General features: G+C 38.5%; 1 long non-coding RNA gene across 1 annotated transcript; it reads right to left on the minus strand.

Annotated features, from left to right (window-relative positions):
- Nucleotides 1–234: 234 nt before the first annotated feature.
- On the minus strand, nt 235–11,849 carry LOC110441091. The gene is made up of 3 exons (XR_002461828.1): nt 11,731–11,849; nt 10,692–10,819; nt 235–534 (listed from the first exon to the last, which is right to left on the minus strand). It is a non-coding gene; the product is annotated as an uncharacterized LOC110441091 (long non-coding RNA).
- Nucleotides 11,850–12,706: the final 857 nt, after the last annotated feature.

Here is a 12,706-nt window from a genome sequence, read left to right on the forward strand (position 1 = left end):
CATTTAAAAACCCATCATCCAAATCAAACATTAATAATATTTCTATAAGATTGGTATCATTTTCCATTTTTTGCCACACTCCCCTTTCCTTGGGATATTAACAGAATATCATTCATTTAATTTATACACCATATCATTCCCTTAGTTCAGGATTTCTCTATGCCAAATTACTTAAAAACATTGATTCTTTATTATACATTGTATCTTTACCTTCCAACAAGTACTTACTTAGTACTTTGATGTCTATGGTGTTGGTATCAGAGACTCCATGTGAAGCAGTCCATGTACCTTCATCTGTTGATCTTACAAGTGACGATATGTTGAATGTTGTTACACCGGTAGTTAAATCCTGAGAAAGGTCTGATGTAGTGCATGATCCTGGTCTCAGAATTGGTGCTGCACAATTATTTGATGATCCACCAGGCTTCGTTAAGAAAACTGCTGAAGAGATGCTGCTGGTAGTTATAAGTATCTGTAGATCACTGTTCCTTACTGCATTCTTGTTCAGTGTTATGGTCAATCCATCTACCAAACCTGTAACAAAAGATATTTCAACAAAATTTGGAATTACTTTAGAGTAGTTTACAATTGAGTTATGGTTTCAATATGGCGGCCATGTTAATTAAAAATGCCCTTCGTGTCTCGAGAGTGCCCTTTGCTGTACCAGGAGTTGCTTTTCGTTGGCAGGATAAGACTCAATAAACTGAGAGTTACAGGGGTGTCAGCATTTCAGTTGACAGATTTTGTGTTTTCATTCCATTTTCATTCCATTTTCATTCCCTTTCATTCGCATTTTCATTTCATTTCCTTCTCAAGATTGAATTCGTTCCGTTTCGCTCTGTCCCAGTCCGAGTCAAGCTTTCATTTCGTTCCATTCTATACTCGTTCCGTTCCATTGGCGAGGCGTTTGTTCATTGATGTGAAACAAAATGGCGGTAGTAACAGAGGCATGCCTCAAAAACTTATTGACTCAGCTTGTAACGACAACTCTACACTCTTTCGATTTTGTCGCACAATGTTTGTTTGAATAAACAATGTATTTGCCCTACTAAGCTGAGCCTAGGAGCTATTATATAAATATCACATTCATGAGAGGTCGATATTGCATATTTTCACCCCAAGGAAGCATTGTTGACCGAGGCTATTTTTATTTTATTATACCGAGTGGCATATTTAGGTGTTTCACCACTTCACCATTTTTAAAGGTCCTTGTGTTGATTTGACATAAACCAAGACTTCATCTCAACAGTTGTCGAATGAACCAACCATGAATGTGATTTGTGGCACTGGGACGAACCGTGCACGCATACGTTTGGCGCATGTGATATTTTTTGGAATGTTACCCTGTCTTCTTTATCTTTGTAAAACGAGCAAGTAACATTGAAAATGTTCACATCTTTCTCAACCAATCAGATTACGAGATTTTAACAGAAGGTATAATAATGCATTTTATCTCAATCAAATGTTACTTATAGAGTGTGACAACTCATTTCCTCGCTTATTGTTTTGAAAATGGGACACATTTCTTTTTTAAGCTTATATTTATAGGTTTTAGCCAAAGACTTTCCTTATTGTTAACAATTATACTAGGTGTTAGGAATTCAGTTTTATTCATCATATGTCACACTGTATGACAAAAAACAAGGGGCCAATGGGCCTCACCTGGTATTAATGTCACACTTGTAATCTTAAAAGTGGACTAAAACACAGGCAGAATATCAGTGTTTGATTCATAAGTTAGGTAGCTAAAAATATGATGCATGTGATCTTGAATATTTAACAAGGACATTAGGCTGAGTGGGTCAAGATCATTAATTTGATCAAACTTGGTAGTCCTTTATCCCAGCATGCTACAGGCCAAATTTCAGTAACCTGGGCCTTTTGGATAAAGGCGTGTGAAGATTTTACAACATTTGACCCATGCGACCTTGAAAGTGGGTCAAGGTCATTCATTTGGACAAACTTGGCAGTCCTTCATCCCAGCATGCTAAAGGCCCAATATCAGTACTCTGTGCCTTTTGGTTATTGAAAAGAAGTTGTTTGAAGATTTCAACATATTTGACCCTTGTGACCTTGAAAGTGGGTCAAGGTCATTTATTTGAACAAACGTCATAGTCCTTCATCCCAGCATGATACAGGCCCAATATCAGTACCCTGGGCCTTTTGGTTATTGAGAAGAAGACGTTTGAAGATTTTACGACATTTGACCCCTGTGACCTTGAAAGTGGGTAAAGGTCATTCATTTGAACAAACTTAGTAGCCCTTTATACCAGCATGATGCAGGCCCAATATCATTACCCTGGGCCTATCGGTTATTGAGGAGAAGTTGTTTGAAGATTTTAAGACATTTGACCTCTGTGACCTTGAAAGTTGGTAAAGGTCATTCATTTGAACAAACTTGGTTGCCCTTTATCCCAGCATGCTACTGGCCAAACATCAACAGCCTGTGCCTCTTGGTTATTCAGAAGAAGTTGTTTGAAGTAACAAGAGGCCCATAGGCCTTAACGGTCACCTGACATCTGATTCAAATTAGGACTGTCATCCAGGGGCGAATTCATATTTTTCGTCGGTCCGAGTGACCTTGCTGCATCCGCAGCAATAACTTCAGCAAATATGAACCGATTTTGATGAAACTTTGTATGCAGCTTTGTATCAATGAGATCTTAGATGAGTTTGAATACCAGACCAATTTGACCATAACTTAGATAGTTATTCCCCTTGGTAATTCTATTATTGTTGGACCCTGTGAACAAGATAACTGAAACAAGAGGCCCAGAGGGCCTGTATCGCTCACCTGGATACCTAAGCAATCATGGCAAACTATTCTCCAAATTAGATCAAGGGAATATGCCAGACCCCAAGGCCAATCCTTGTAGCATAGCTATATTAGATTGTTCATGCCCAGCAATTTTATGTATGGTTATGGGGTGGGGATCTCAACTGTTTCCAAGCTTTGACTCAGAAACTAGGTCCCTAGAGTTGTGGCCAGACCCCAGGATCGATTCTAATATCATGACTGCATTTGTCTCTTTTTGCCAAGCATTTGTATATATAGTTTTGGGGTGGGGATCTCAACCGTTTCAAAGTTATGACCCAGGGGCCAAGTCTGCAAGGGTGGGGCAGACCCTGGGATCAATTCTAATGTCATGACTGCATTCGTCTCTTTATGCCCAACAATTGTATATATAGTTTTGGGGTGGGGATATTAACCATTTCAAAGTTATGACCCAGGGGTTAAGTCTCCAAGGGTGGGGCAGTCCCCAAGGCCAACCTGGAAGCATATGTGCAATCATCTCTTTATACTCAGCAATTGTATATATACGGTTATAGGGTGGGGCTCTCAACTGTTTCCAAGCTGTGACTAAGAAACTAGGTCCCTAGGGGTTCGGTCAGACCCCAGGGTCTATTCTGATATCATGATTGCATTCGTCTCTTTATGCCCAGCATTTGTATATATAGTTTTGGGGTGGGGATCTCAACCGTTTTAAAGTTATGGCCCAGGGACTATGTCTCCAAGGGTGGGGCCAGACCCTAGGGACATCCTGGAAGCAAATGTGCATTCTTCTCTTTATACTCAGCAATTGTATATATGGTTATATGGTGGGGATCTCAACCATTTCCAAGTAATGCATTTTATTGGCCCCACCCCTTAGCCCGGGGGGTCAGCCCCACCATTTGTACAATTTTGAATCCCTGCCTCCCATGAATACTTCCGACCAAATATGATCAATATCCATGGCATAGTTCTGCAGAAGAAGTCATTTATAGCAATTACCAAATTGCCCCCTTTTGGCCCCACCCCTCAGCCCAACCGTTTGTACAGTTTTGAATCTCCACCACCTAGAGATGCTTCCAGTCAAATAAGGTTGATATCCATCACTTAGTTCCAGAGAAGAAGTCACTTAAAGCAGTATAGCCAAATACCCTTTTTGGCCCTGCCCCTCAGCCCCCTGGGGGGTCAGCCACACCATTTGTACAATTTTAAATCCCTGCCTCCCAGGAATGCTTTTGATCAAATATGATTGATATCCAGTGCACAGTTCTACAGAAGAAGTCATTCGTAGCAATATAGCCAAATTGCCCCCTTTTGGCCCCAACCCTAAGCCCCCTGGGGAGTCAGCCCCACCATTTGTACAATTTTTAATCACCATCACCTAGGGATGCTTCCAGTCAAATATGGTTGATATCCACTTCTTAGTTCCAGANCCCTGGGGGGTCAGCCCCACCATTTGTACAATTTTGAATCCCCACCACCTAGGGATGCTTCCAGTCAAATTTAGTTTAGTTCCAACCAGTGGTTAAGAAGAAGAAGTTGTTTAAAGAAATTGTTGACGTACGGACGGACGGACGACGGACGGACGACGGACGCCACGGTATGGCATAAGCTCACCTTGGTCCTTCGGGGTGTGAGTCCAATTTTGACCCAAGGGGTCTGTTTTGAACAAACTTGGTATCTGTATGTCTTCTGTTCTTGGTTAAAAGAAACAAGTAAAAGCGTAAATCAATGATTTATTAAATAAGGCCCAAAATTTTAATAGCACCTTGTTAGTAGCAAAAATGTGTCATGAATGAAAAACAAGAGGCCCATGGGCCTTAATGGTCACCTGATATATTTATACAGAGAGTTGATTTTTGTTTTTAACATGAACAGAAATATTATTCAAAGTGACAAACAAGAGGCCCAGAGGGCATGTATCGCTCACCTGAATATAATTAAAGTAATTGGTATGAAGTAAAGATATAGCACTCCATGGTAGGTGCTGTAAGTACATATGAAATTTCAGAAAGATCCATCCAGTACTTGAGATATAGAGAACAAACTTCAAACAGAGCCCCACCCCTATGCCCCTACGGGGGTCATACCCACCAATTATACAAAATTGAGTCACCGTAACCCAAGGATGCTCCACACTAAATAAGGATAAAATCCCTTAATCCAGATGGTTGGAGAAGGATTTTAAAGGTTTTACCATTATTTCTCCTAATGGGCCCCACCCTTCTGCCCCCCTAGGAGACCACACCTACTGCTAATACATAATTGAGTCCCCTTGCCCCAAGGATGCTCCAGACTAAATTAGGATAAAATCCCTTTCTCTTTGGTAGAAGAAGGATTTTAAAGGTTTTACCTATATTTTCCCTATTGAGCCCCGCCTCTCTGCCTACATGGGGGTCAGACACACCGTTTATACAAAATTGGTTCCCCTTCACCCAAGAATGCTTAAGACCAAATATGGACAAAATTCTGTCATTCCTACCGAAGAAGAAGGATATTGAAGATTTACGTCTATTCCCCTATTGGGCCCCACCCCTCAGGTCCCAGGGGGGCCACACCCACCGTTTATACAAAATTAGTTCCCCTTTACCCAAGGATGTTCCACACCAAATATGGACCAAATCCTTTCATTCCTACAGAAGAAGAAGGATTTTAAAGAATAATTTGCTATGTTTCCCCTATTGGGCCCCGCCCCTCAGGCCCCTGGTGAGCCACTGAGACCCATGGTTTATACACAATTGGTTCCCCACTACCCAAGGATGCTCCACACCAAATATGGACCAAATCCTTTCATTCCTACAGAAGAAGAAGGATTTTAAAGAATAATTTGCTATATTTCCCCTTTTGGGCCCCGCCCCTCAGGCACCTGGGGGCCAGATCCACAGTTTATACAAAATTGGTTCCCTTTCACCCAAGGATGCTTCAGACCAAATATGAGACAAATCCTTCGATTCCGACAGAAGAAGAAGGATTTTAAAGAATTTGCTAAACTTCCCCTATTGGGCCCCGCCCCTCAGCCCCCAGGGGGGCCAGACCCACCATTTATACAAACTTTCTTCCCCTTCCCCCAAGGATGCTTCTGACCAAATATGGAACAAATCCTTTCAATTCTACAGAAGAAGAAGGATTTTAAAGAAGAATTTGCTATATTGCCCCTATTTGGCCCTGCTCCTCAGGCCCCTGGGCGGCCAGACCCACCATTTATACAAAATTGGTTCTTCTTCACCCAAGGATGCTCCACACCAAATTTTGTTAAAATCCGCTCAGTGGTTCATGACTATTAGTGTAAAGTTGACGGACGACGGACGCTACGGTATGGCATAAGCTCACCTTGGTCCTTCGGACCAGGTGACCTAAAAACAATTAAACCACCTTATTCAATATCTAGCATGCAGATTTAAGACTGAAAAGAATTTTAAAACTAGCACCTCTGATTCTAAACAAGGAAAATGAAGAAATTTTATTTTAGCACACAGACTCCATTGGGCCCGTACCCTACAGCCCTAGGGGGTAGGGATGGCTTAAAATGTACAAAGTATCAAACTGTCAACTTAGGATTATAATTCCAATCAAGCTATCAACATCAAGCGTGATACCCTAGGGTCACAAAATTCACAATTTTGGTAGAGCACCTAAAAGCCCTTCCATCTATGTAGAGTATTTGATTTTACCATATCTGGTCTTGAGAAGAAGATTTTTGAAATTTTAGTCAAATTTACCCTTTTTGGCCCCGCCCCTCAGGCCCCTGGGGGCTGGGGACCATATAATTCACAATTTTAGTTGACCTTTGGCCATGGAAGGTTTCTGCAGAATTTCATGGAAATTTGTTCTGGGGTTTTGGAGAAGAAGTCGACAATGTAAATTGTTTACAGAAGCATGCCGAACGCCGGATGACGCCGGACAAAAGGCGATCGCAATAGGTCACTTGAGACTTTGTCTCAGGTGACCTAAAAAGGTGTACCACATGAATTTACATCTATTCTTGTGTAATATCAATCAACATCACAGGGACAAATAATAATATAATGACAAATGGCAATAACTCTGCAGGTTACCGTCAAATAATTACCGGACAAAGTTTCATTGAACTTCATCAACATTTATTCAAGTTCTCGTGTTCACAAGGTCCAATAATAATATTATTACAAAGGGCAATAACTCTGTAAGTTACTGTCGAAAAATTTCCATTTTCGAACTCATTCGAGATCTTATTGATATATGGCGGCATACAAAGTTTCATCAAACTTGGTCAACATTTACTCAAGTTATCGTGTTCACAAGGTCCAATAATAATTATATTAAAAAGGGCAATAACTCTGTAAGTTACTGTCGAAAAATTCCCATTTACGAACTTGTCCAGGATCTTATTGATATATGGCTGCATACAAAGTTTCATCAAACTCAGTTAACATTTACTCAGGTTATTGTGTTCACAAGGTCCAATAATAATTATATTACAAAGGGCAATAACTCTGTAAGTTACTGTCGAATAATTCCCATTTACGAAAATGTCCAGGATCTTAATGATATATGGCTGCATACAAAGTTTCATCAAACTCAGTTAACATTTACTGAAGTTCTCATGTTCACAAGGTGCAATAATAATATTATTACAAAGGGCAATAACTCTGTAAGTTACTGTCGAATAATTCCCATTTTCCAACTCATATGAGATTTTATTGACATATGGCTGCATACAAAGTTTCATCAAACTCGGTTAACATTTACTCAAGCTATTGTGTTCACAAGGTCCAATATTAATATTATTACAAAGGGCAATAACTCTGTAAGTTACTGTCGAATAATTCCCATTTTCAAACTCGTTCGGGATCTTATTGATATATAGCTGCATACAAAGTTTCGTCAAACTCGGTTAACATTTACCCAAGTTCTCGTGTTCACAAGGTCCAATAATAATATTATTACAAAGGGCAATAACTCTGTAAGTTATTGTCGAATAGTATGTTACTTGCAAAATATCATCACCCTTGACCTCTTGGTTATATTCAAAAGAAGTTGTTTATAGATTTTGACATATTTGACCCCTGTGACCTTGAATATGGGTGAAGGTCATTCATTTGAACAAACTTTGTAGCCCTTCATCCCAGCATGCTTCTGGCCAAATATCATCACCCTGTGCATTTTGGTTATTGAGAAGAAGTTGTTTAAAGTTTTTGACATATTTGACCCCTGTGACCTTGATTATTGGTGAAGGTCATTCATTTGAACAAACTTTGTAGCCCTTCATCTTAGCATGCTACAGGCCAAATATCATTACCCTGGGCATTTTGGTTATTGAGAAGAAGTTGTTTAAAGTTTTTAACATATTTGACCCCTGTGACCTTAAATATAGGTGAAGGTCATTCATTTGAACAAACTTTGAAGCCCTTCATCTCAGCTAGCTACTGGCCAAATATCATCACCCTGAGCATTTTGGTTATTCAGAAGAAGTTGTTTAAAGTTTTTTTTTATACAATTGAACCCTGTGACTTTGAATATAATTGAAGGTCATTCATTTGAACAAACTTGGTAGCCCTTCACCCAAGCATGCTACTGGCCGAATATCAACTCCCTGAGCATTTTGGTTATTGAGAAGAAGATGTTTAAAGTTTTTGACATATTTGACCCATGTGACCTTGAAAATAGGTGAAGGTCATTAATTTTAACAAACTTTGTAGCCCTTCATCTAAGTTTGCTTCTGGCCAAATATCGACACCCTAGGCTTTTCGGTTATTCAGAAGAAGTCGTTTAAAGTAAAATATTGACGCTGGACGACGGACGGACAACGGACGCCGCACCACGGCATAAGCTCACTTGGCACTTCGTGCCAGGTGAGCTAAAAACACTGTTTATCGATATAAGGATGTCTCCTTGGCTCTTCGGAATTGGAAAAAAATCAGCGAGGAGATGTGGCCTCATTTGCATACGACATTTTCGTACGTTTGTCAGACTACAAAAATGACCGGTTCATGAATGAAATATATTACCGTTTTTTTCAGGTATGGGTTCATTTTGAGCAAGATAAAAAGTGCATTAAGCAAAACTGCATATTTATGCATGTTTTTTAATCAGTGATTAATTCCAGGGACGTATAGTGAAGGGGATCAGTAACTCCCTCTCTGCCTTTCCAATTTTATGACACATCAATCTAGACTTACCTCCCCCTGATTCCGGAGCAGATAGCAAGCGTCACCTATCTCAATTTTGACAAAGCAAGATGGCGTCGATACCGCTTCGTTAGATGCAGAAGTTGGTGTGAAAACAAACAAATTTTGATAAGTGTTCTTACGTTTTTATGTTGTAAGCTGATTGTATTACTTTTAATTGATAAAATCTGTGGTATCATAGTAATTGATGTCTTGTTTTTGGAGTTTATTTTTCTATTTTTAAAGCGATGTAACGCGTGGCTCAGAGTATTTTGGTGGGCGTCGATAGACAAAAATGTGGGATAAAAAAAAAACACATGTATGCTGTTTTGATTAAATTTTATAAACTATCGAATATATTTTTTAAAACAATTAATATCAATAAACAGCTGAGTAATTTCTATGTTACGTAGGCCTGATTTGATTTGCATTACTTGCAACGATAGCATTGTCACAAATGAAATTACTCGTCTGGTAACGAAGGACTTGTGTTGTTAAAAACTGTAAACAAAAATGCAGGATAAAAAAACACATGTATGTGAACCACCTCACTCCAAAAGTATTTGACCCATCTTGTTAAAATTAGCAGCAATAGAAAGCTGAATATTTTTTATAACGACCCAACCCATTTTAATTGCAAAAAATATAATTTAACTTGTGCTATTTTTGTGTCAAAAAGTGTTAATATCAGCCATATTTTTCACTGGAACGTAAATCATTGCGAAAGCAGTTGGTAACTGCTCACTGTTTTGATTAATTTTATAAACTATCGTGTAATTTTTAAAACAATTAATATCAATAAACAGCCAAGTAATTTCTATGTTAAGTAGGCCTGATTTAATTTGTATTATTTAGAACGATAGGGATGTCAAAGATGAAATTACTCGTCTGATAACGAAGGACACGTGTTGTTAAAAACCGTAAAGAACCGGAAATGTTAAACGCAACAAAAAAGTATCGCCTGCATTCGAGGATCAGCTCATTTAAGAAATACTTCTTTTTGAAATTTACAGCGATAGAAAGTTGAATAATGTTATGATATGTAGTACTAATTTTTATGGCAAAAAAATAACAAATCACTTGTGCTGTTTTTGTGTCAAAAAGTGTCAATATTAGCATTATTTTCACTGGAACGTGCTTTACGAAATGTGATTTGTTGTTATAGCCACCAACACAGCCGAAAGGCTAGACATAGTGGCAACGACAGTCCCTCGAATAAAAGAAGACCTACACAGTCCCAATCAGGGCTATTACCGTTATCAAAACACTTCGATCTCGGCGAGATTGTTGACAATATGGTAACGCTAGTGTGCAAGCGCGGGCTGATCGAGAGGGGCTCTCGATGACTTTGCGGTTCGGTGAACAAACACAAAAGCGACGTGCTATAGAATCTTGACTGGTGCAGAGTTGCCAATCCCCTCTATATACTGTCCCTGTTAATTCTGATGTTTTCCGGATGAACTTCCGGTAATTTTTGTGTCAGTTTACAGACGATAGCCAAACGTCTAAAATATCCTGGTGTTGTGTCCAGCAGGTCACGTAGTTACGAGATATAGCTTGATAAAATGGCTGCGCAGAAATACATAACGCACAGAAACTGGTGACTAGACGATAGTGTTAGCCTAGATCTAGCTGTAAGCCTACCCAGAGACGTGGCTTTATACGTCTCTGGCCTACCGGTACAGATTTTTAGTTGGGTTATTGTCATATACAGTATAACCCAAATGCCGGTACTGTGTGATGTATTAATAAAACATACAAGTTGATCTTACCTGTACAACACATCGAATACATCAAGAACAAAACAGCCAAGCTGTCCATCGTAGCCATATTCGTCCAGATGTGACGCCTTTTCATATTCTCGTCCATTAATTGGTCAGAGCGTCTAGTGTAGACCTAACTGAAGAAATATAACAAAATAGGTCTCCTTATATTATGCTAATACAAGTTTGTCCTCACAGCAGCAATATTTTAACGATTGGCGTTTTGCCGATAATATGAAGCGGCCTTTCAGTATATGTATTCATAAGTTTCACAAATGTTTTATTTTGAACAAAGGTTTTCTTTTTGGCTACTGTAGGTAGTTAACATCACGCTACCACAATTGGTACAATTTTGACAGTATTTTAGTGATCTTTAAAAATTCAGATCTTGTATCTGGAATGTTTCTTGATTCTTGACAAAGACTACCTATGGTGGTTCATTTTCAGGAAAAGATTTATATCTAAGTAATTTATTTTTGAAAATAGAACGCTAAACTCGGACTGAGATTTCGTCAGTTTTTGGCCGTAAATAGTACCCAAATTGGTACACCATATCACAGCAGGCTATGGAAATTGTTTTTACAAATTGATGTGCCGATTACAACAAAATATATTGCTTTTATAGATACCATACTGAACTATAGTTGTATATATTCACTTTTATATTATCCGAAAATAAGGACCAGAAATCAACATTTAAACATGCTTACATTTAACCCCTTGAAAATCCTCCAAAATTTCGTCGACGTACGTCGTTTTTACTGGTTTTCTGATATGTTTACTTTGAAGTAATCGTGTACTCTTAAAATGTTCCTGAAAACAAAACTATTCTGCAAAAATGCTCATAAATATCTATTTTGTTATACTGTCAAAGGAAAATGCTCAAATTCAATTTTAAAGTACTATTCGAACAATTTTCTGACCGTGTACCAATTTGGGTAGTGTACCAATTGTCCCAGTAGGCCTATCTTGTTACAAAGACGTCCGAACTCGGATAAGCTGCTAAACAGTAAACGATGTATGAAAGAATCGTCTTACAACTACGTACCTGTATAAATCAGCAGACATAGAAAAAACGAAAGATGATATTTTGCTCTTTCTGTAGATGCATTGTGATAAACAGGACCTCTTCATAGCGACACAGTAAACAATCATATCGATAGCGGTTATTCCCCTTAGCGCGTGCGTGCTACCCTTTTTCGGTAGGGGTAAACCACGAAAAGGAGCGAAAAGGAGTTGTAATGACGAAAAGGAGTGGTTTTGGGGGTGTTTCTCTGCGAAAGGGACCGTTTTATTTATTCATAACCGTATGTTTATCAGCGCCCTTTAATATAAAGACAATTTACGGCCACATTCAAGTACAAATCCACTTTAAAGAGTCTATTTGACGTACCGTTGCGGAGTCGCGGATTTCCGCCGCCGATGGGGTCACGAAAAGGGATGTTTACTTTGGTACAAGATATTAATCAGATGATTTGTAACAACAGGTACTTAGAATAATACCTGTCAAAACTTTAAGTGACATTAAAAAATATAATATTGCGCTATATTGATCACAATCTAAATATTTATACGCACCCATGCCTTCGCCAAAGTTGAGGCGGTAGTAATATATAAAAACGGAACCGGGTTTAGAAAATCCGTATGCATAAACTATTGTCGGCTTTTGTAAAAAAAAAATATAATCTCATAACACTAGCTGTAATTAAATATATTTTTCATTGTTTATTTTTTCCCTCTCTGATGATGTTATAACAATAAAGCTTTTTTAAAACAAGTAAATACACTGCAATAATTTTCCAATGATGTTTATAGTCATAGAAATACAAAATAAATAATATCTAACTCAGTTACTCTGTAGTTTAAGTACAAAATATTGCTTTGCATAAGCATAACCATGCATCAATGATACATAGCACCTATTCAAATTTATTCACTATATCATATTCACAAAATACAATGCTGATTTGTCAGTGTTTAAATTATCATTAATTGACCTCACATCAATTTATAATATATGATCC

This window comes from Mizuhopecten yessoensis, unplaced genomic scaffold (genome assembly GCF_002113885.1).
Source record: "Mizuhopecten yessoensis strain PY_sf001 unplaced genomic scaffold, ASM211388v2 scaffold715441, whole genome shotgun sequence".
Classification (NCBI taxonomy): domain Eukaryota; kingdom Metazoa; phylum Mollusca; class Bivalvia; order Pectinida; family Pectinidae; genus Mizuhopecten; species Mizuhopecten yessoensis.